This window comes from Elephas maximus, chromosome 5, assembly GCF_024166365.1.
Source record: "Elephas maximus indicus isolate mEleMax1 chromosome 5, mEleMax1 primary haplotype, whole genome shotgun sequence".
NCBI classification, from domain to species: Eukaryota; Metazoa; Chordata; class Mammalia; order Proboscidea; family Elephantidae; genus Elephas; species Elephas maximus.
In genome coordinates this window covers 105,689,784-105,715,316 of record NC_064823.1, presented here as the reverse complement: position 1 = coordinate 105,715,316, position 25,533 = coordinate 105,689,784, and the positions used below count along the sequence as shown (strand labels likewise).

The 25,533-nt window shown below is 37.4% G+C and overlaps 1 protein-coding gene across 7 annotated transcripts in view; it reads right to left on the bottom strand.

Moving 5' to 3' along the window:
* CLOCK (clock circadian regulator) overlaps positions 1-25,533 on the bottom strand; it is a 147,254-nt gene that overhangs the window by 117,980 nt on the left and 3,741 nt on the right. The window lies entirely within an intron of this gene.

Sequence of the window (25,533 nt, the reverse complement as noted above, 5' to 3'; positions counted from 1 at the left end):
TGATTAGTAAGCTAGCAAGAGTCAGAACTCTCAAACGGTACAAATTAAAAAGAGTACTTAAACTTGGGCAACTTAGTTATGTAGAACATATTCCCCATTTTTTATTTAATATTCCAGTGGTGTGAAAATTTATCTCAAGCTCCTTTAGAGTCTCACTGGATTTTATACAATTAAATAGTCTTTTAGATGGGAAGATAAACAGCAAAACTAGTATTTTATGTGGTAATGTTAATATATTAGCTAAATAAATAAATGCTGTTGCTGTTAAGTGCCGCTAAGTCAGTGCCAACTCACAGGGACCTTAAATACAGCACAAGGAAACACTGCCCGGTCCTGCGCCATCTTCACAATCGTTGCTATGCTTGATCCCATTGTTGCAGCCACTGTGTCAATCCATCTCGTTGAGGGTCTTCCCTTTTTTCACTGACCCACTTACAAAGAGTACATGAATATATACATTCATATAAATATGAATTCATCAGTAGTTTCTGCATTTATTATGTTCAAAAAATATGTGAGTATATACTATGGCCAAGAAGTAGCACTGGACTACTAATCGAAAGGCCGGTGGTTCAACCACCCAGAGGCTCCTTGGAAGATAAACCTGGCGATTTGCTTCCAAAAGGTGACAGTCTTGAAAAAACCCTAAGGAACACTCAACAGCAACTAACACCAACAACAACAATACAACTGCCATTTTAGGTACCAGGGCTGTATCAGTGAACAAAACAAAGTTCCTACCATCAAAAGCTTATGAATGGTATAATACTTTATTTTTATATCTACAAAAAGCACATACTAATAACATCTTTAGGGATTTCTGAATCTCAGGACTTTCAACAAAAGGTAGCAAAGGGCAGGGGTCAGGACATCAAGGAGAAAGAGATATGCTCCTCTAATTATATACAGGCATATGGCTTGATGAAAGTGGAATACACACTACTGTACTTAAGGCTGGGTATTGTTCCAGTGGTGCTTCAGTGGACTCTTGCCGCATATTACAAAGTATAATTAGAAATTATTTTTGTGCTGGTAATCACAGAGCAGTACAACCTATATTAAGTGGCAAACAAATTTATAGAATATTTCGTTACTATTAGTTTTTTTTTTTTTTAATACGCATTAATGCTTTAGCACACAGGCAAACAAGGAAACATCAAGGGTTTATTGAAAAGCAAATTTTTACAGTGCGTCTTGAAGTCAGTGAACAAGCACTCAACTTCTTACCCCTTGTGCAAGTAGTTTGTAACTGACTTAAGAATAATCAATAAAGATCTTTAGTCATTAAAAAGATTTAAATTACTTTGTAAGGCAGAAAAATGTCTTAATACACTTCTAAAATACTTAATTAAAAAGCACTGGAAAAAATATTTGGAGGCAAAGACTTTTAGGTTATTAGAAAAATAAATTAGTAACACTACATTCTCAGAATCTTCCACCTGATTGAGAATTTATTTTTGATCTTTTTGAGGATTTGTGTGTAACGCTATCTCTATCAGCTAAGTGTTTAGAGTTAATCCCTACATATTTAATTTTGCAATTAGTGTACAAGGCTTACTTGAATCATCAAACTACAATATCATAACAATTTCAGAGTGAGTATCAAGCTGTAAAAACTGGCTTGACCAGTCTGTTTGGGAAATTGGGTGAAAAAAGTAGCATACCCATTCACCAAATGAGATTGTGTACTAGTCTGTCCATATGCTTTCAAGTAATATTCTCAGATTACAGGGCAAAACCAGTTTCTCTTTTGACCCAACCCTCATCTACACTTCCTCTCTCATAATGACTCTGCAAAAAGATGTAATAATATATTTTGGAATAGGCAGTAACTATAGCAGCAAGTTACCCTTACCTGTACCCGTTGCCACAGAGTCGATTCCAACTCATAGCTACCCTATATGATGGAGTAGAACTGCCCCATAGGGTTTCCAAGGAGGGGTTGGTGGATTTGAACTGCCCATCTCTTGGTTAGCAGCCAAGCTCTTAACCACCAGCAGCAAGTAGTGAATAAATATTACAGTATAAATTGGCATCTTAAATAATAACAACCAGTAGATTCATTAAATAAGCAGTAAGAATTCTGTATAATTATTTAAGCCGAACAATGAATAAGGAAGACTAAAGAAGAATTTATGCCTTTGAATTACAGTGTTGGCAAAGAATACTGAATATACCATGGACTGCCAGAAGAAATAACAAATCTGTCTTGGAAGAAGTACAGCCAGAATGCTCCTTAGAAGCAAGGATGATGAGACTTCATCTCAGGACTTTGAACATGTTATCAGGTGGGACCAGTCCCTGGAGAAAGACATCATGCTTGGTGAAGTGGACGGTCAGCTAAAAAGAGGAAGACCCTCAATGAGATAGAGTGACACAGTGGGCTCAAGCAACAATGGGCTCAAGACTAACAGCAAACGTGAGGATGGAGCAGGACCAGGCAGTGTTTCATTACTGTTTCATTCTGTTCTACACAGGGTATCTACACTTGGAACTGACTCAACAGCACCTAACAACAACACAACATTTATCAGAGACCCTTACTGATGATGTCACTCTTTATTTATATTTCAGAGGCAATTTCTCTTTTTGGAATTTCCAGGGGCTGTTTTGGAATATTTAAAATAGTCCCTAGAAACTCCAAAAGAGAAATTACCTTCAAAACATTTCAAAAGTCCACAGATGCTGTAAGTATAAATTTTGATTTTATTTCCTGACCCATCTAAGTACATCTTCCTTAAACAAAAGTTTACACTAAATGTTTAAGGTGCTTCCAATATTTTATATGAATCTTTTATGGCTTATGTAAATCAAACAAATATTTTTGTCAATGAAAAGACAGACACCATATCCCCAAGGGCACAGAGAACTACTTGCTATCCTCAGAAGCGGAAAAGAAGACTCGGCTATCAGTGTCTGGAAAAAAAAAAAATTTTTTTTTTTTAAATAATTCAGTATAAATTAACTATAATAAATAAATCTAAAGAGAACTGAAGGATATTTCATTTTATGAAAAGGAATGAAATTACTTTATTAAATAAGAAACCACTGTGCAATGACAATGTCTAGACTGCTTTTATTTATTTTTATATATCCTATCAATTTTTTAAAACTTTACATATTACTGATGTAACACATGTACGGGGTTTAAAAAAACAAATAGCACAAAACGCTTATAATGAAAAGATAACCTGCCCACTCTCCCTACCTGCAGTCCTACTTCCTAGAAGCAATCACTTTTATCCATTTGTTTGTGGTTCTTCCGATACTACCTCCATAATTATAGGTAATATTTCTCTGTCTTTATTTCTTGGTAAGTTAACCTCAACTTATGTCTACTAACTCCTTGCTATGAAAAAATGAGGATTTAGTTCACTCATACTGTCCTCATTCTCCTTCTCCCTCCTCATTCCAAAGGCAATGCTGTTGAGCACTTCAAATATGGCTAGTGTGACTGAGAAACTGAATTTTAGATTTTTATTTAACTTTGACTTTAGCATAATTACTGAACTTTCAACATTGTTAGGGTACATAACAGACTTAAGATCAGCTCAAATATGATCTTCTCAATGAGGACATCTTTGCCTACCCCCCAAAAAATTGTAACACCCCCCCAATACACACACACACACACACACACACACAATAACACCTGACACCAGGTTTATTTTTCTCAATAGTACTAATAATCATCCAACAAATATTTAACTTAGTAGTTTCTCATTTGATTCCCCAACTGGAATGTAAACTCTTCAAGGGTAGGGCTTTTTGTATGTATGTGTCTATTTTGGTCACTACTGCAACACCAGCAACTGAAATGGTGCCACGCACGCTACAGATGCTCACTAAGAACTTGCTGAATGAATAAGATAAAGTCCACCATTAAAAGTATACTGATGTCTATCTCCAGTAAAAAAAAAAAAAATTATAGGAGACCAAATCAATAGTTTAACTCTACAACTTGAGGAATTAGAGAACAAAGAGCAAACTAATCCCAAGCTACCAGAAGAAAGGAAACAATAAAGATCAGAGCAGTAATAAATGAAATAAAAAATAGAAAAACAATAGAATCAACATAAGAAGTTGGTTTTTTGAAAAGATCAGTAAAATCTAGGAAATTTTTTTAGAAATGCAAATGGGGATATTCACCAGATCCTACAGAAACAAAAAGGATTTTAAAGGTATGCCAACAAATTAGATAACTTAGAGGAAAAGGACACATCCCTTGAAACATACAAACTCCCTACATTGACTCAAGAAGAATGAATAGTGGATCTCAACAGACCAATAACTAGTGAAGAGATTGAATCAGTAATCAAAACAAAAGCCCTGGACCAGATGACTTCAGTGGGGAATTCTATCAAACATTTACGGAAGTGACGCCAATCCTTCTTAAAGTCTTCCAAAAAATATAAGAGGAGGGAACAATATCTAACTCATTGTAAGAAAGAACCACTACCCTGATACCAAACCAGGCAAACATATCACTAGAAAACTACAGACCAATATCTCTAATGAATATAGACAAAAAACAAAACAAAACAAACTGTGAGAGGCAGGGCCAAGATGGCAGAGTAGTAAGATTCCTGTGGTCCCTCTTACAACAAAGACCTGAAAAAACAAGTGAGTCGATTATATATGACAATCTAGAAGCCCTGAACATAAAAAGCAAAGTTGAGGAACTAGACTGAGGAAGACTGGGAGGGAGTGACGGTTCAGAAGCAGCGAGGAGTTGCCAGACCTGACCTGGTGGCAATCAGCACCCTGCAGGCTGGATTGGCTGGCGTGTGCGGTAACAAAAGCAGTGGCACTGAGGACACATTTTCTACATTAGGAGAGACGAAGTGGCGGAGAGTCTACTCAAGTCTTCAGAACCAGCGAGAAGCAGCACTCAATTGGCAAAAGATAAGCACATGCATCTAACCTACTGTGCGGGTCAAAAACACCCCCTTCAGGGAGAACCTCTCTCCCATGTACCTGCCCCCTCCCCACTCTGTACCGGGTCACAGGCCAGCTTCAGTGACTGCCGTGCTCCCTGGGCCGGAGGTAGGGCCCGTTGCACGTCCTGAGCTGTTCTCCCGGCTTTGGAGAGGGAACAAATGCACAAACAGGAAAAAACAATCTGTGAGCGCCCCTAAGCCGGAAACTCAGGGTGGGCACAGCCCCTTTGCCTAGGCACAGGCATAAGGGGTCCATGGACTTTGAATGCCTTTCACCCCTGCAAAGACCTGTGTGGATGCATTCCAACAGCGTAGGCCCTCATTAGCACAGTACAACAGAGTATATACGTGAAGCCTATTTTCAACTGTATCAGCTATAAGGTGTAGTGGCAGATTTGTGACATCTGACACCGCTCTGCCCATTAAGCAGGGTACTGACCTACGCACATCAGGGGCCTGAGGACTGGTGGCTCCACCCACACCACCTAGCCACCCATGACAGGGGTCCAAGAATAAGTGGTGCCTCAAGGTCCTTACAGCCAACAGAATTCGGTGCCCGTAGTCTGGCTGTAAAGCCCGCCCACCTATGAGCTCTAGGGGACAGGAACACACTTCCCTCCCAGACACTCAGGGGCAGCTGTCAACTCCCTGCCTTGCTCAGCGCATGACCCTCTACTGCAGCCAGATACCTGTGCCTACACCAATCACCCCTGCCCATCTAGGACTGTAGGTGAGAGCCTGCACCACACACATGGTGGCTGACTACCTAGATACCTGAGCTGAATCCATACAAGAAAAGTAAATGGATTCCTGGGCTCACATACCTAGTAACAGCTCTAACCACCTGGAGACATGATGTTAGAGCTTCAAAGGCGCCAATAATCAAACTAGCTCACATGATCAGTCTATTCGGACATATCAAGACAAAACAAGAAGCTAGGGCACAGTAAGCAAACAAAAAATAAATACAATAACTTATCAATGACTCAGAGACAGCAGTCTATATCGAATCACATAAAGAGGCAGACCGTGACGGCTTCCGCAAGTGCCCCAGACAAAGAATAAAGAAACCTGGAGAAAGAGAATTTCTTGGAATTAGCAGAGGAAGAATTCAAAAGATTAATATACAGAGCTCTTCAAGACATCAGGAAGGAGATCAGGCAAAACGGAGAACAAGCCAAGGAACACAGAGACAAAGCAATAGAGGAATGACAAATTTAACAGGCTACAAGAATCCACAGAGAGAGCAAGCAGAAATCCGAAAGATTAACAATAAAATTTCAGAATTAGATGACTCAACAGAAAGTTACAGGAGAACTGAGACAAAAGAAGGCAGAATTAGTGAGACTGAGGAAAAAGCACTTACTTGAGAAAAAATCAGACAAAAGAATTTAAGAAAATGAAGAAACACTAAGAATTATGTGGGACTCTATCAAGAGGAATAACCTATGAGTGACTGGGGGAATAAAAGAAAATACAGAGATAACTGTTGAAGATTTGTTGGCAGAAAACCTCCCTGATATCACGAAAGATGAGAAGGTATCTTTTCAAGAAGCTCAACGAATCCCATACAAAGTAGATCCCAAAAGAAAGTCACCAAGACGTATTACAATCAAACTTGCCAAAATCAAAGATAAAGAGAGAATTTTAAGAGTGGCTAGGGATAAATGAAAAGTCATCTACAAAGGAGAGTCAATAAGACTAAGCTCGGACTGTTGTTGTTAGGTGCCGCTGAGTTGGTTAAAAAGTCATCTACAAAGGAGAGTCAATAAGACTAAGCTCGGACTGTTGTTGTTAGGTGCCGTTGAGTTGGTTCCAACTCATAGCAACCCTATGTACAACAGAATGCCATCCTCACAATTGTTGCTATGCTTGAGCCCACTGTTGCAGCCACTGTGTCAGTCCATCTCATTGACGGTCTTCCTCTTTTTCGCTGACCCTCTATTCTACCAAGTAAGCTGGGACTACTCAGCAGAAACCATGGCGGCAAGAAGGCAATGGGATGACATATATAAAGCCTTGAAGAAAAAAAAAAAACTGTCAGCCAAGAATTATATATCCAGCAAAACTGTCTCTCAAATATGATGGCGAAATTAGGGTATTTCCAGATAAGGAGAAGTTCAGGGAATTTGTAAAAACCAAACCAAAATTACAAGAACTGCTAAATGGAGTCCTCCAGTTAGAAAATCAGTAACATCAGATAACAACTGAAGACTAGAACAGAGGGCAGAACAACGAGATATCAACCCAGATAGGGAAGTCACAAATAAATCAAAGCTAAAACACTGAAAATGGGGAAACAGAGGCAACAATATGTAAAAGATGACAACACTAAAACAAAAAAGAAGGACTAAATAACATAATCACAGATCTTTCATAGGGAGAAAAAAATACTAGCAAACTGAATCAAAAAACATATTAACAAGATTATACACCACGATCAAGTGGGATTTATCCCAGGAATGCAAGGGTGGTTCAGTGTTAGAAAATCAATCGATGTAATACAACACATTAACGGGCCAAAGAAAAAGAACCACACAACCATGTCAATCAATATAGAAAAGGCATTTGACAAAATTTAACATCCCTTCATAATAAAAACTCAACAAGAGAGTACCAGAAGAGAAATTCCTTAATAAAGGGCATTTAAGAAAAACCCACAGGTAACACAATACTCAGTGGAGAAAGACTGAGAGCTTTTTCATTAAAATCAGGAAAAAGATAAGGATACCTGCTTTTGCCACTGCTTCAACATCATTCTGGAAGAACTAGCCAGAGCAATTAGGCTAGGAAAAATAATAATAAAAATCAAAGATATCCAAACTGGGAAGGCAGAAGTAAAAGTATCCCTTTTCACAGATGACATGATTCCACAAACAGAAAACTCCAAAGAGTCCACAAGAAAGCTATTAGAACTAATAAATGAATTCAGCAAGGTGACAGAATATAAAGTCAACACACAAAAATCAGTAGGGTTTCTATACGTCAGCAATGAGCAAGTGGAAAAGGAAAGTAAGGAAACATTACCATTCACAACAGTATCTAAAAGAATTAAGGACCTAGGAATAAATTTAGCCAGGAAGGTGAAAGATGTATATACAGAAAATTATAAAACATTACTAAAAGAAATAAAAGAAGACCTAAATAAATGGATGGACATTCTGTGTTTGTAGACTGGAAGGCTTAATATAGTTAAAATGTCAATACCACCCAAAGCAATCTGTAAATTCAATGCAACAGCCATCAAAATTCCAACACTTTTCTTTACAGAGATAGAAGACTGAATCCTCAAATTTACAGAGATGAGCAAGGGACACCAAATAACTAAAGCAATCTTGAAGAAAAAGAAAGCAGAAGAACTCGTACCTCCTAATTTCATAACGTATTCATAAAGCCACAATAATTAAAACAGGCTGGTACTGGTATAACGACAGACATACAGAGCAGTGGAATAGAACTGAAAGTCAAGAAATAAATCCATACATTATGGTCAATTGATTTTCAACAAAGGTGCTAAATCCAGAGTCTCTTCAATAAATAGTGTGTGGAAAATCAGACTTCCACATGCAGAAGAATGAATCAGGATCCATGCTTCACACCATACACAAAAACTAACTCAAAATGGATCAAGGACATAAATGTGAACACTAATACTATAAAATTCTTATAAGAAAATATAGGGGTGTACCTGTGGAACCTACTTTTAAACAATGGATTATCAGATATGACAACAAAAGCACAAGGAGCAAAACACAACACAGATAAATAGGACCTCATAAAAATTAAACACTATTGTTCACCAAAGTACTTTATCAAAAATGTGAAAAGACAACCTACAGACTGTGAGAAAATTTTCAGGAAACTATATACGGGATAAGGATGTAATATCCAAAATATATCAAAAAATCTACAGCTTAACAAGAAAAACAGCTCAACTGAAAAATGGACCAAGGACTTGAACAGACATTTCACCAAAGAGGATATTCAAATGACCAACAAGCACATGAGAAGATGTTCAACATCATTAGCCATTAGAGAGGTGCAAATCAAGACTACAGTGAGATACACCTCACCCCTGTTGGAATGGCAATGATCAAAAAACATAAAATAATAGGTGTTGGCAAGGCTGTGGAGAAACTGGAACCATCATCTTCTGCGGGTAGTAATGTAAAATGGTATAGCTACTGTGGGAAACAGTTTGACAGTTCTTCAAAACGTTAAACGTAACTATCACATGACCTAGCAATTCCAATCCTACATATGTGCCCAGAACAAGTGAAAACTGGAATGCAAACAGAAGCTTGTACACCAATGTTCACTGCAGCACTTTTCACAATAACCAAAAGGTGGAAACAACTGAAATGTCCAACAACAGATGAATGGATAAACAAAATGTGGTATATATACACACAATGGGATACTACTCAGCCGTAAAAAGAAAGGACGCCCTGATGCATACCGCAACATGAATGAACCTTGGAAATATCATGCTGGCTAAAAGTCTGTCTCAAAAGGACAAATAATCTATGATCTCACTCACATGCAATAAGCAAATATATAGAAGCCAATGATTTCTATGTATTGTGGTTACTAGGTGTGAGGGAGAGGAAAACGGAGAGTTTTTGCTTAGGAAGCATTGAGTTTATGTTAGTGGAGGAAAGGACAGTAATAATGGTTGCACAACTTGAAGAATGTAACCAATGTCAACGAATTGTACATGCAGAAATTTTTGAGATAGCATATGTTTTGTTATATATATTCTTATCACAATTGTTTTTAAAAAAGTATACTGAGAGAAATGAAAGAGTTAAATGAATGGAGAAGTATATTGTGTTCATGGATCAAAAGACTTGGTATCACTAAGATGCCAATTCTCCCCAAATTGATCTACATATTCAATACAATCCCAATCATAATCCCACCAGCCATTTTTGCATAAGGTGACAAATTGGTTTTAAAATTTATACGAAATGCAAAGCACAAAAAAACAACCAAAACAATTTTGAAAAAGAACAACAATATTCGAGGATTTATACTACCTAATTTAAAATTATCAAGACATTATGGTACAGGCAGCCCCAGCTTATGAACACCCAATTTATGGACAACTCATACTAGTCCTTTAATGCTATGTAAATTTGTTCTCACTTTGAAACGATTAAACCAACCCCTACTTGCAACAAATTCTTCATCACAATCACCTTCACTTGCTGCACTTGCAGCCTTTAAATTAATGAAAAGGCTTTAAGTCTTTTCAGTAAGGGTAAATAGAACTGTATGCAACTGTTCCAAACGACATACAAATTTGACTTAAAGACACAGTTAGGAATGAATCTCATTTTTAACCCGAGGAATGCCTGATGTAAGGAGAAACATACAGCCCACTACATAGAATAAAGAGTCCAGAATAAGACCTGCACATATTTTTGACAAAAATAGCAAGGTAATTCATTCAGTGGAGAAAGGACAGTCTTTTCAACAAATGGTGCTGGAACAAGCAGATATCTAGTAAAAAAAAAAAAAAAAAAAAAACTCAACCCTCACTTCATACCATACATAAAAATTAACTTGAAATGAATCACAGATTTAAACACAAAAACTATAATCTCTGGAGTAGGCAAATACTTTTTAAATAGAACACAAAAAAATATGAAATACAAGAAAAGAGCTAATAAATTGAACTTCATCAAAACTCAAAACTTCTCTCTTCAAAAGATACCATTACGAAAATAAAAAGGCAAGCCACAGAACCAGAGATAATTTTAATAATTCTAATATCTGATGAAGGACTTACAACAGAATATATTAAGAAAAAAACCTCCTCCTTCTTGATAATAAGTAAGCTAACAACCCAATTTTTAAAAACGGGCAACAGAGTTAAAGACACTTCTCAAAAGAAAATACATGTATCACCAATAAGCACATGAAAAGATGCTGGCATCATCAGTCATTAAGAAAATGCAAATTAAAAATACCATTACACACCCAGTAAAATGGCTGAAATTTAAAAATGGTGGCAATACCAAGTGTTGCCAAGAATGTGAAGCAACTGGAACTCTTGTGTACACTGGTACAGCCACTTTAGAAAAAAGTTTGTCGGTTTCATATAAACATACAATTACCATACAATCTAGCCATTCCATTCCTAGGTGTTTGCTCAAGTAAAATGAAAACATGTCTACAAATGTCCATCAACTATTGCTAGAATAGAATAGTATACAGCAATAAAGAGACAAACCAACATAGGTGAATACCAAAAGCATTCTGCTAAGTGAAAGCCAGACCCAGAAGACCATATACTGTATGACTCTATTTATACTACATTGTAGAAAAGGCAAAATTATATTTACAGAAAGTAGATTAGTGGTTGCCAGGGGCTGGGGTAGGAAGAGAAGATTTTTCAGGGTCATAGAAATTTTCTGTATCTTGATTGTGGTGGTGGTCACAAGAATGTATATTTGTCAAAACTCAAACTGTACAATTATAACGGGTCAGTTTTAACATATATAAGTTAAACATCAAATCTGATTTTTAAGAAGCATATCAGATCAAAAACTAAAATCCAACTATATAACATCTGAAAGAAGAGCACTTAAAATGGCTCATAAAAATGGAGCATTCTGTGTAGCTTTAAAAAATAATAGGGAGTTGTCCACATTCAGATAGGATGGAGGAATTTGCAGCAGACCAATTTCTTGTTGAAAACAACTACTGTTGTTAAAAAAAAAAAAAAATGTTGTTAGGTGCTGTCAAGTCAATTCTGACTCATAGTGACTCTACAGGACAGAGCAGAACTGCCCCACAGGGTTTCCAAGGAGTGACTGGTGGATTTGAATTGCTGACCTCTTGGTTAGCAGCTGAGCTCTTAACCACTATGCCACCACCAAGGTTCTGAAAACAATTAGAAAAACTAAACAAATAGCAAGAAATCATATTTTAAAGGCAGTAGAGAGCTATGAAGGCATGGAGACAAGAAGGTCTAAAATATGAGAGGGGAGAATCTTTTAAAGGTGTTCAGGGGATCTACAGTTGTCTTTTCCCTGGGAGTATCTTCTGATTATGAGTGCAGGCTAGAAGCAGAGAATTGAGGTTTGGCCTGTGCAGAAGATGCTGCTGAAGATCAGGGGAGCTCAGACAACTTTTGATGTTCACTCAGGGATGGAATAACAAAATTGGAGAACTGGAGGGACCTCAAACTCATGCCCATTATCTCCTTCAGGACACGGGCTGAATTTTAAAGCTGTGCAGGGTAAGAGGCTAAAAAGTTAATTGAAAAACTTTAAAAAGGCAAAGTAAATTTCCCACCTTTCACAGTGCCAAGAAGACAAACGCCACCAGGGTTTGAACTGGAAGCTTTGGAAGACCACACCAGAGAAATAAGGGCAAACCAGGGGTGGAGTACAACCAAACTACCAAAATAGCAACTCCACCTCCACTAATTAAGGTAATTCGCTCACAATTCTATGTGCCTAGAAGAAACATGAGCCCCTCTGGCAAAAAAAAAAAAAAAATACCATTACCTGGTAATGCTTTCTTTCTGTTTTTTTGTTTTTTTTTTTAATACACACTATCTGGCATTCAATCAAAAATCAAGAGCCAGGAGCAACACAATCAATCAACTTGGCCTAATTGACATTCATAGAACACTCCAGCTAACAACATTTTCAAAAGTACACAGAACATTTACCAAGATAGACCATATTCTGGGCCATAAAATGAATTTCAATAAATTTAAAAAAGATTCAAGTCACATGAAGTATGTTCTCTGATCACAATGAAAATAAATTAAAAATAACAGAAAGATCTCTGGAAACTCCTCAACTATTTGGAAACTAAATAATGCACTTCTCAAAAATCTATAGGTCAAAGAAGTCATCAAATGGGAAATTAAAACATATTGTGAGATAAATGAAAATGAAAATATCAAAATTTGTGTGATGCTGGTAAAGCAATTCTTAGAGGGAAACCTATTTAGAAAAGAAAAAAGGTCATAAATCAATGATCTGAACTTCTACCTTAAGAAACTATAACCAAAAACCAAACCAAACCCTGTGCCGTCGAGTTGATTCCGACTCATAGCGACCCTATGGGACAGAGTAGAACTGCCCCGCAGAGTTTCCAAGGAGCGCCTGGCGGATTCGAACTGCCGACCCTTTGGTTAGCAGCCGTAGCACTTAACCACTACACCACCAGGGTTTCCAACAAACTATAAAGAGTAGAACATATTAAGCCCTGAGTAAGCAGAAGAAAAGAAATATTTAAGATCAGAGCAGAAATCAAGGAAATAACAAAAACTAGAGAAAATGAGTTAAATCAAAAGCTCACTCATTGAGAACCTTGTCAAAAACTGATAAACCTATAGCCAGATGTAAAAACACAAGAAACAAACTAGCAACATCAAGAATGGCACAGAATCACTACAGATCATACAGATACCAGGCTCACCGCAGATTCTATAGGGGCACTGGTGGTTCCACTGGTAGAATTCTTACCGTCTATGCAGGTTCAAGTCTTAGCCAATGCAACTCAAGTGCAGTCACCACCCATCTGTAAGTAAAGGCTTGTGCGTTGCTATGATGCTGAACAGGTTTCGGCGGAGCTTCCAGACTAAGCTGAACTAGGAAGAAAGATCTGCCAATTTACTTTCAAAAATCAGCCAATGAAAATCCTATGGATCATAATTGTCTGATCTGCAACCAACCATGAGGATGTCACTGGACCAGGCAGCATTTCACTCCACTGTGTATGGAATTGTCATGAGTCAGGGGCCAACTCTACGGCAGCTGACAACAGATTCTGCATGTATTATAAGCAAAATAAGGGAATACTGCAAACAGTTTCATGCCTATAAATTTAACATCTTAGATCAAATGAGTGAATTCCTTGAAAAACTTAGCCAGCATGTAAAGAGACAGAATCATGTAACCACAGGACCAATAACCAAGAGAAAAACAAACAATATAAGCACAGCAATGCATGACAAAGATACTGGAATTAATAAGCAAGCAGCTAAAATAACTTTAATATGTTTAAGAGAATTACAATCTACTAAAAATCTACAAAATTGAATGAAATATTCTTGAACTCAAAACCACAATATGAAGTTAAGAATACAATTGGTGGGTTTGCACAAAAGAGAAGATAATTTTGATATACTAAAAGACAGGTCAACAGAAAATACCCGAAGTAAAGTATGCTGTTTGCTGTGTGCCATCAAGTCAATATGGACTCACAACAATCCTACAGGACAGGCTAGAACTTCTTCCTTGGGCTACCTAAGCTGTAGTCTTTACAGAAGCAGATTGCCAGGTCTTTTCTCCTACAGAGCAGCTGGTGGGCTAGAACCACCAACCTTTTGGTTAGCAGATTAACACTTTAACCATTGCACCACCAGGGCAACAGTATACGGATAAAAATAAATAAATAAAACAGCTTAAGAGACATGTGGAACATGACCATTCGGTGTAACACATGCGTAATTGCAGTCTGAAAATAAAAAAGAGAAGCAGTATTAAAGAGATAATGGCTGAGAGCTTTCCAAAGCTCTCCAAAAGGTATCAAATACAGATTCAAAAAAACTCTAGGAACATCAAGAAAATTCAGCAGCAATCATAATCAAACTGCTAAAAAACTAAGACACAATCTTAAAAGGAGCCAAAGAAAAATATATACTCTCAGCAAAACTACAGTTCATACATTACCTTCAATAAGACTGGTAGCTGACTTCAACAGAAACAAAGGAAGCCAGACGACAATGAAACATTTTTTTAAATGTTGAAAGAAAATAACTACCGATTTAGAATTCCACACTCAGTGGAAATATTCAAATAAAAAGGTAAAATTAGGATATTTCCAAGCAAAAATAGAAAAATTCATTGTTAGCAGATAGGCCAGGATTAAAATACATACTAAAGGCAGTTATTCAGACAGAATGAAAATGATTCCAGAGAAAACACAGATACGCAGGAAGGAAGGAAGACCCCTAGAAAGAGTAAATACAGATAAAAATGTCTCTTGGGCTTTAAAATATATACTAATATAGGACAATACTACTATAAAAAGGCTGGAAAGGGTGGAGGGTAAAGTGTTGTAAGGACTGGCATTACTGGAGAATCATAAAAGTAATAATTTGTATTAGACTAATAAGTCAAAGAAGCATGTAGTAATCTTTAGAATAACCACTAAAGAAATAATAAAAGAATGCATAACTGACATGTTAACAGAGAAAAAACTGAATAAAAAAACATATTTTACTCTTAACAAAAAAGAATGCAAAAAGGATAGTAAAAAAGAATGTAAAACAGATCACTCAAAGAGAAAACAAACAGTAAGATGGAAGACAGCAGTTATAAATTCAACTGTATCAGAAAATCCATTAAATATAAATGAACTAAATACTCAATGTAAAAGACTAAGATTGATTAGACTAAAATAAAGCAAATCTATATTTAATCACAAGCAAAAACATCCAGAGAACATGTTGAGAAGAGTTTATAATCTTGTATATATTCCACTTGCTATAGCACTGTAACATGTACACATACACAGACACACACACCCCTTAGAAAATGCTAAAAAAAAAAAATATATATATATACTAACAGGGCTTATCCCTGTTTTTAGGAGATATTTTTCATCATAGATTTTCTTTATACTTTTTGGTACTTTCATGAGTCATTTTTATATAAACCACAAAACTATTGTGACATTGGTTAAAATTTTTACAATGTATCAGCATTCTCATTTGTTCCATTCTGTTTGTTCTGTTTCCATTGATCTATCTTCCCTACCCCTCCTTCCTGTCTCATCTTTACTTCTGGGTAAATGTTGACCTTTGGTCTCATATAGCTGATTGTTTGAGAGTACATCACTCTCAGTGATATGGTTTATTTTATAAGCCAATCTATTATTTGGCTGAAAGGTGACCTCCTTCAGTTCTAAGTTCAAAGGGTATATGACACAGATTCAACTGTGTCCCTCAAAAATGTGTGTCAACCTGGCTAGGCCATGAGTCCCAGTACTGTGTGGCTGTCCTCCATTTTGCAATCTGATGCAATTATCCTATGTATTGTAAACCCTAACCTCTACGATGTTAATGAAGCAGGATTAGAGGCAGTTATATTAAAGAGGCATGACAATCTACAGAATTAGATTGTATCTTAAGTCAATCTCTTTTGAGATATAAAAGGCAGAAGAAAGCGGAGAGGAGAACGAACTCCTACCACCAAGAAAGCAGAACCAGGAGCACAGTATGTCCTTTGGACCCAGGATCCCTGTGCTGAGAAACTCCTAGACCAAGGGAAGATTGATGACAAGGACCTTCCCCTAGAGCTGACAGAGAGAGAAAGCCTTCCCCTGAAGCAGGTACTCTGAATTCAGATTTCCAGCTCCTAGACTGTGAGAGAATAAATTTCTGTTGGCTAAAGCCATCTACTTGTGGTACTTGTTATAGCAGCACCAGATAACTAAGAGAGTATCTTACGGCGATAGCCTCAGCAGTTCCTCTAGTCTCTATCAGTCCAGTAAGTATGGCCTTTTTTAGGAATTTGAATTCTGTTCTACATTTTTCTCTCACCCTGTCCAGGACCTTCTATTGTATTCCTGATCAGGACACTCAGTAGTGGTGACTGGGTACTATCTAGTTCTTCTGGTCTTAGGCTCAAAGAAGCTGTGGTTCATGTGAGAGCCCAGTGCTCTTAATCACCATATCATGCAATAAATACAGTAAGTAAGCACAAGGTCTTGTTAAAGTAGCTTGTGTCTTTGTTATTAAGTTTCAGGTGACAATAAGAAACTCTTCAGGGGAAAACAAAAGATATTTTTAACAATCTGGTTATGCCACTGAAGATAAATAAATACAGGAAACATCTAAAAATTTCCTAATTTCATGGAAAAGAGAATTAAAAAGTAAAATACAGTCACTATTAAAAATAACTCAGAAAAACATGAGAAAACCAAACAACAGTTTAGCTTAACTAGCAAAGAATGTTTGCCTTAAGCATTATGCACTTTTAAGAGCTATCTATAGGATAACGAACTGACAACAGTAACTCAAAAAATGAGAAAAGAACTTTAGGGGGCAGTGAGCTTATGTTAATGGAGAGGAATGACTCAGAAAAGGAGGATGAGAATGGTTGCACAGCTCAAAGAATGGTTGCAGAACTCAAAGAGTGTAATCAGTGTCACCGTACTGTACATATAGCAACTGCTGAATTGCTTTATGTTTTTGCTGTATGTGTATATTCTCAACAACATAATAAATAAAATTTTTTAAAAATCAGCAAATGTATAGGATTCAAGAATAGACAACAGAAGACACATTAAAACCACTGCATTAACATTAAGATCATACCTATTTCCTCTGGAAAATAGTTTACCATAACGGTTTTTCTTCCTAACTTAAGCCAGAGAATGTAGCATACATTAGCATCACATACTTAGGAGCTGAAAAAGATATCACAGAAATCCTACATTAGGCCAGAGTCAATTCCTTGAAACAAAAGACATTTTTTGGAATTAGATTTTCCATTTAAGGTAGTGTTTAAAAAAAAAAACTCTCCACTGAACTTGTTGTTAGGTGCCATTAACTCATAACGACCCCATGTGACACAGCAGAACTGCCCCATAGGGTTTTCTAGGCTATACTCTTTACGTGAGCAGATTGCCAGGTCTTTCTCCCATGGAGTCACTCAGGGGGTTTGAACCACCAATCTTTCAGTTTCCAGCTGAGCACTTAGCCATTGTGCCAGCAGGGCTCCTTCCACTAAACAGACCATTGTAAAAATGTTACAGCTCAAATTTTCACTGTGTGTGCAGACAGCTTCATAGCTTCCCATACTTTCCACACAAAGCGTTGCTATCAAAAGGATTTACGCTCATGAAATGCAAAGTTAATTTAATACAATTCAAAGTAAAACATATTTCAGCAAGAAAATGCACCGTTACAAAAATCTGAGGTTTGGTTCATTATTATGGATCATTATTAGATTATCTTTTACATGGCATTTTTCACCAAGGTCTTGTAACTCCCACCAAATGACTGGGTGGGATTATGCAAATAAGGTGATTGCAGCCCGCCAAGGGGATTAAACAGCTTGCTAATAATGTAATCCAAAATCAAAACCAAACCTGTTGCCATCAAGTTCACTGACTCATGGCAACCCCATGAGTTACAGAATAGAAACGAACTCCATGGGGTTTTCTTGGCTGTAATCTTTATGGAAGCAGATCACCAGGCCTTTCTTCTGTTGCACTGCTGGGTGGGTTTGAACTGCCAACCTTTCAGCTAGGAGAGTGCAAACCATTTGTGCCACCCAGGGACCTATTTATTATATACTTAAGGCATATTTTTTCAACAAAAAAGCATGAAGTTTCTATTTAATCTGGATATCAAGGTAAATTCAGTATCATTCTACTTGAATGCCAATTTTTCTGAAGATATCCTATTACATTTTTTTCAAGTTACTGACTCCACCTGATGACTAATACTGGCACTGACAGTAGTATTAGTTTAAAAATTGAAAAAACATAAATATCCTACAGGAAAAGATGAATAAGTAAATTGCTGTACATCGGTACACAGCATAGGTGAGAATACCATGTAGCCATTAAAAAAAATCATGTTGTAGAAAAATAAATATTGATATAGAAAAACCCTCATGATACACTGTTGAGTGAACGGAACAGTCCACACAACAGTGAATGTATTATGGGCCCATTTTTGTAAACATCATGTGTCTATAAGTGTACATATACTTAAAAAAAAACAAACCAAATCTAGTGCCATCAATTCCGACTTATAGCGACCCTATACGACAGAGTAGAACTGCCCCATGGAGTTTCCAAGGAGCGCCTGGTGGATTTGAACTGCCGACCTCTTGGTTAGCAGCCATAGTACTTAACCACTATGCCACCAGGGTTTTACTTACGTAATGGCAAACAAAAAAACAAAATGGACAAAGAATATATTTCAAAAGGTTAACAACTGTCATCTCTTGGTTGTAGGATTTCCCAGTTACATTTTAAATATTTAGCTGTGCTTTGTTTTCCAAGTGTTCTACACTAGGAATGTGTTCTATTTATAATGGGGAAAAAGAGATTAAGAGAAATGAAGGCAACTATTTACATTAAATCCATATTTTAATACAATGATAAATCTTTGGCTATGCATATGATTTAATCTTCATTAGTACAACCCCCATTTTTTAAAAAATAAAAAACCTTTGAACATGAATCAACCTGTACTTTCATTTTACACTATTCTGGGTGAGAATTAAAATTTTTAAGCACCTTATTAAATGTGAACTCTTTGAAGAAGATAGGAATTCTCATCTTACTATTTAGATCTTATTAATGTAGGAATACAAATAATTCTGAAAAATAAAAATCACATCCTAAACAGCTTACTCTAAAAGTCAAATGCAATTCATATCTTACAAGTGATTTCTTTTTGTAGACTTCTAAGACTTAAAACAGAAGTTTCTTCATCTGTCTAATTCACTGAAGTTACATCTAACAGGACTATAAAAATGACTAACAAATGGCTGTAAAGCAACTATAAATATAAATGCCATTATAATAATTGCAGCCAATCAATAAGAATTAAATTGCTCTCCCACTTAAAAGTGTTCTATAAATACTTCATACAACTCTACCTAAAATTTTAGACGCAGAAAAGAAGAAAATTGATGTCCACCTGTACAATGACTACAAAAAACTATTTTTTTTTTTTACTTTACACATCTGCAAATAAAATAACTGAAAGGAAAAAGACATGAGCAATAAAAAGCAATTTTGCTATAATGTGGAACTCTGAATAATTTTCCCCCCACAATGTTGTTGTTTGTTTTTGCAGTGTGATGAATCGCTTTTATACAGCATTTTTCACCAAGGTCTTGTAACTCCCGCCATATGATCGGGTGGGGTTATGCAAATAAGGTGCTTGTGGCCTGCCAAGGGGATTAGACAGCTTACTAATAATGTAAATAAGGTATATGGCACCCTTGTGGGGGTGGGACCATGCAAATTAGGTGCATGGAACCCTAATGAGCAGACTGGTCAGTTTTGCCATCCCGCCAGGCTTAAAATGAGCCATCTCAGAGGTGGAAAGGGAGAATCTCACTACCACCAAGAAGAAGAGACAAGAGTGAAGCACATCCTTTGAACCTAGGGTCCCTGAGCTGAGAACCCCTAGACCCAGGAGACAGACAGACATACAGCTGTAACACTGGAGACAGCACGAGATGACGAGAAGTGGCACCAGAAAAAAGAGGCAGCAAAATCAAGAGACTAGCACGAGACAATGCAATGGGCTGTGGTCTTCCTGGCCCAGGAAGTAAGGCAGTTACAGTGGGTGTGCTGACCAATGGAGCGAGAGAGCCGACCACATTCAGGCCAAGGCTTATCGGCAGAGTGGGGTGCCCCCAGGCACTTATTGACTGAGCTGAAGTGTTTTAACACTTGCCTAGTTAGAGGAGGGGCCAGGCTAAGGAGCCGAGGCCAAGAGATCAAGGGCCAGAGAGAGACCTACCTGCAGACACAGGCGAAAAGAGGCTATCCCTGTTGGAAGAACTGTACCCTGAGTTACTCCTGATTCTGAATTGTAACATGTAACTTCCCTAATAAACCCCATAATAATCAGTATTGTCTGTGAGTTGTGTGTGGCCACTGTAATGAATTACTGAACCCACCAAAGAAGCACAGAATGACATGAGAGAGATGGCTGGCGTCAGAACTGGTAAAAAGGTTGGAGAGAGAGGCATGTCTGACCTCCACTTCATAGGAATCAATTTTGGGCTGATGTTGATCTTCTCCACTCCTGAAGTTAAAGGAGGTGAGATGCCCCCACGCTGCCATTTTTACAACTTTCATAGCTTAAGATATTTATAGTAAAAAAACTATTTTCTGACAGACCACCAAAAGCAAAAATGCAGCAAGGAGTAGGTGAGAGGGACATTAAATATGTGCCCTGAGGAAAGAACGAGATAGGAGAAAATGATTTACTTTTAATGCTAACACTGACATGTTAGATAGTAGATAATAGTTAACTGACAGACTTAAATTTCCTAATATTTCTAACAATCCTGAAATCTAAGAGAGGCTGTATTGTAATTACCACATAAAACAGAATGTGGCTCTTCTGAGTGGAAAAGCTGAAAGAAAAACACTACTAAAACTATCAGGTAGTCTTAACAGATACTTGCTATAAAGATACAACTTAACTCCTTTTGTTAAGAGCCAAGATTTAAGCAGTCTAAGTTTGTTCTCCAGCACCCAGTTGTCAATTTGTTGTACTGTAATAGCCTGCGTGTTGCTATGATGCTGAAAGCTATGCCACCAGTATTTCAAACACCAGTAGATAACCCATGGTGGCCAGATTTCAGTGGAGTTTCGAGACTAAGTCAGACTAGGAAGAAAGACCTTATGATCTACCTCAAAAAATTAGCCAGTGAAATCCTTATGGTTCACAAAGTACTGATACCATGCTGGAAGATTAGCCCCCTAGGTTGGAAGGCACTACAGAATGTTTCAGTGGAGCTTCCAGATTAAGACAGATTAGGAAGAAAGGCCTGGTTACCTACTTCCAAAAATTTCAAAAAAAAATTTTTTTTTTAATTTTTTTTTTTATTTTTTAGCCAATGAAAACCTTACAGATAACCAAGTGCCAATATAGTGCCTGGAAGATGAGGCCCCTAGGTTAGAAAACACCACAAAATGGTTACAACAACGGATTCCAACATACCAATGATCACGAAGATGGTATACAACTGGGCAACAATTTGTTCTGTTATACACAGAGTCGCCATGAGTTGGGCCTGACTCAGTGGCAACTAACAAGCTATTCTGTCCTTTCTTAAGTATTTAAAAGGTTGAGATACCTCGAGAAGATAAAACATTTAGGAATAAATCTAATCAGAGACATAAGAGGCCTATACAAAGAAAACTACAAGACACTACTGCAAGAAACCAAAAGAGACCTATATAAGCGGAAAAACATACCTTGCTCATGAATAGGAATACTCAACATTGCGAAAATGTCAATTCTACCCAAAGCGATCTATAGATACGATATGACCCCAATCCAAATTTCAATGACATTTTTAACTAGATGGAGAAACGGATCACCAGCTTCATGTGGAAAGGGAAGAGGCCCCAGATAAGTAGAGCATTACTGAAGAAGAACCAAGTGGGAGGCCTCACACTACCTGATTTTAGAACCTACTATACCGCCACGATATAATTTTTTTATACCGCCACGGTACTTGAAACAGCCTGGTACTGGCACAACAACAGATACATAGACCAGATGTAAATCCATCCTTCTGTGAGCAGCTGATGTTTGACAAAGGCCCAAACCCATTAAATGAGGAAAAAACAGTCTCTTTAACAAATGGTCCTGGCATAATTGGGTATCCATCTGCAAAAAAAAAAAAAAAAAATGAAACAAGACCCATACCTCACACCATGTATAAAAACTAACTCAAAATGAATCAAAGACCTAAATATAAAATCTAAAATGAAAAAGATCATGGAAGAAAAAACAGGGACAATGTTAGGAATAAACAGTATACAAAACATTACTAACAATGCACAAACACCAGAAGAGAAACCAGATAACTAAAAGCTCCTAAAGATCAAACACTTATGCTCATCAAAAGACTTCACCAAAAGAGTAAAAAGACAACTCACAGACTGGGAAAAAAAATTTGGCTATGACATATCTGATCAGGGTCTAATCTCTAAAATCTACAAGATACTGCAAAACCTCAACAGCAAAAAGACAAATAACCCAATTAAAAACTGAGCAAAGGATATGAACAGGCACCTCACCAAAGAAGACGTTCAGGCGGCCAACAGATGCATAAGAAAATGTCCTCGATCATTAACCATTAGAGAGATGCAAATCAAAACTACAATGAGATACCATCTCACCCCAACAAGGCTGGCATTAATTAAAAAACACAAAACAATAAATGCTGGAGAGGTTCTGGAGAGACTGGAATACGTATACACTTCTAGGGGGCACGTAAAATGGTACAACCACTCTGGAAATCAATTTGGCACATCCTTAAAAAGTCAGAAATAGAAGTGCCCTATGATCCAGCAATCCCACTCCTTGAAATATACTCTAGAGAAATAAAAGCCACCACAGTAATAGATATATGGACACCCATGTTCACTGCAGCACTGTTCACAACAGCAAAAAAGATGGAAACAACCTAGGTGCCCGCTGACGGATAAATAAATAAACATATGATGGTATGTTCACACAATGGAATACTATACAACAATAAAGAACAATGATCAATCTGCAAAACATCTCACAACATGGATGAATCTAGAAGGCATTATGTTGAGTAAAATTAGTCACAAAAGGAAAAATATTGTATGAGACCACTATTACAAGAACTCAAGAAAAGGTTTAAACATAGAAGAAAACATTCTTTGACGATTACGAGGGTGGGAAGGGAGAGAATTCACTAACTAGATGGTAGACACGAATCATATTAGGTGAAGGGAAGGACAACACACAATACAGGGGAAGTCAGCACAGCCAAATTAAACAAAAAGCTAGGAAGTTTCCTGGGCACAACCAAACACTTTGAGGGACAGAGTGGCAGGGGCAGAGTCTGGGGACCATGGTTTCAGGGGACATCTAGGGCAACTGGCATAACAAATTTCATTAAGAAAATGTCCTGCATCACACTTTGGTGAGTGGGGTCTGGGGTCTTAAAAGCTTGCAAGCTGCCACCTAAGATGCATCAGTTGGTTCCAACCTACCTGGACCAAAGGAGGATGAAAAACACCAAAGTCACAAGGAAAATATTAGCCCAAGAGACAAAAGGGGCCACATAAACCAGAGGCTCCATCAACCTGAGCCAGAAGAACTAGATGGTGTCCGGCTACCACCAATGACTGCCCTGACAGGGAACACAACAGAGCATCCCTGATAGAGCAGGAGAAAACGTGATGCAGAACTCAAATTCACATAAAAAAGACCAGACTTAACAGTCTGATTGAGACTAGAGGGACCCCAGAAGACATGGCCCCCAGATCCTCTTGTTAACCCAGAACTAAAACCATTCCCAAAGCCACTCTTCAGACACACGTTAGAATGGACTATAAAACATAAAACAGTACTCATGAAGGGTGTGTTTCTTAGTTCAAGTAGATACACGAGACTAAACAGGCAGCTCCTGTCCAGAGGCAGGATGAGAAGGCAGAAAGTGACAGGAGCTGGTTCAATGGGCACGGGAAATCCAGGGTGGAAACAAGCGAGTATGCTGTAACACTACAGGGACTTCAGCTAGTGTCACATAACGATATGTGTGTAATTTTTTGTATGAAAAACTAACTTGAGCCATAAACTTTCACTTAAAGCACAACTCAAAAAAAAAAAAAAAGGTTGAAATATACATTCTCTCTCTATCCTACACTCCTGCAAAGAAAAAAAAAAAAAAAAAAAGCTGGAGATAGTGGTAATAGTCTCACTCTTACAAACCATATGCGTATTTAAACGAGTTTTAACTATATCTATACACACCTTTCTTCTGGAATCCACCATGTCCTATCTTGTATCATAGTTATTATACATGAGCTCTTTTAATCATACGGATTTCAAACCTATTGATTGCAGAGTCAATTCTACTGCATCTATGTATTCCATGGAGTCTAGAAACAATTTTCATTACAGATATCCCCCACTTTTCCAAAGTTCACTTTATACCCTCTGCATTCTTATGAAAGACCTTTATTAGTACCTGTTTTTGCTAACCAAAAGAAATCCGAAGAGGATTTTTGCTTTTACAGAAAAAAGATTAAAAAAAAAAAAAACTGGAAATAGCATTCTAGCATTTATTTTGCATCAAGCGAGCCATTAAAGAGGCAGTGCACACCCCGAGCAGCAAAGCTGCCAAGCTCCTTTCCTGGGAACTAAGCATTCCTGCCTTTACTATACATTAGACTCTTAGGCTCGACGGCAGTAGGTTTGGGTTTTTGGGTTTAGTGTTATTTTAGGTTCTATGTGTTTTTTTTTTTTTTTTTTTTGGTATGTTATTTTTTGGGTCTGAGAATGCTCAAAATTTTTTCCTATATCAATTCACGGTAACTGCTTCTTCACTTTACACCATTTCGGCTTACCAAAGGTTTCACAGGAATGCTCTGCTTTCGGATAGCGGAGAAACCTATAATACTTTCAACTTTCTATAGACTCCATCGCCTAAAAAGAATTTAAGGCTTAGTAATTCTTTGTAGTTTGGTTGGAAAAAAAAAAAAAAAAACATTTGAAACTATTAGGTGGTGGTCTCTCTGCGTAGAGGGGTGGGGGCAGAGACTACTGTCAGTTAAGCACAAGCCAGACCAAAGGGCCTCCTCTCCCCTTCAAAGACTGGATTCCATCCCTCCGTTATGAACAGAATCTGCCTAGGTTCACTTCAGAGGATCTCAAGAGGCTGATGTAATCTAGGGGTTTTCCTAGTGGTCTGCATGTACAGGAGGATAACATGAAAATTCATTCCATGAGCCACTGACCAAGTCAAATCTCAAAGAAAACACTAGAACTTGGACTCTAAAGAATCCTATAAAAGTCACAGAA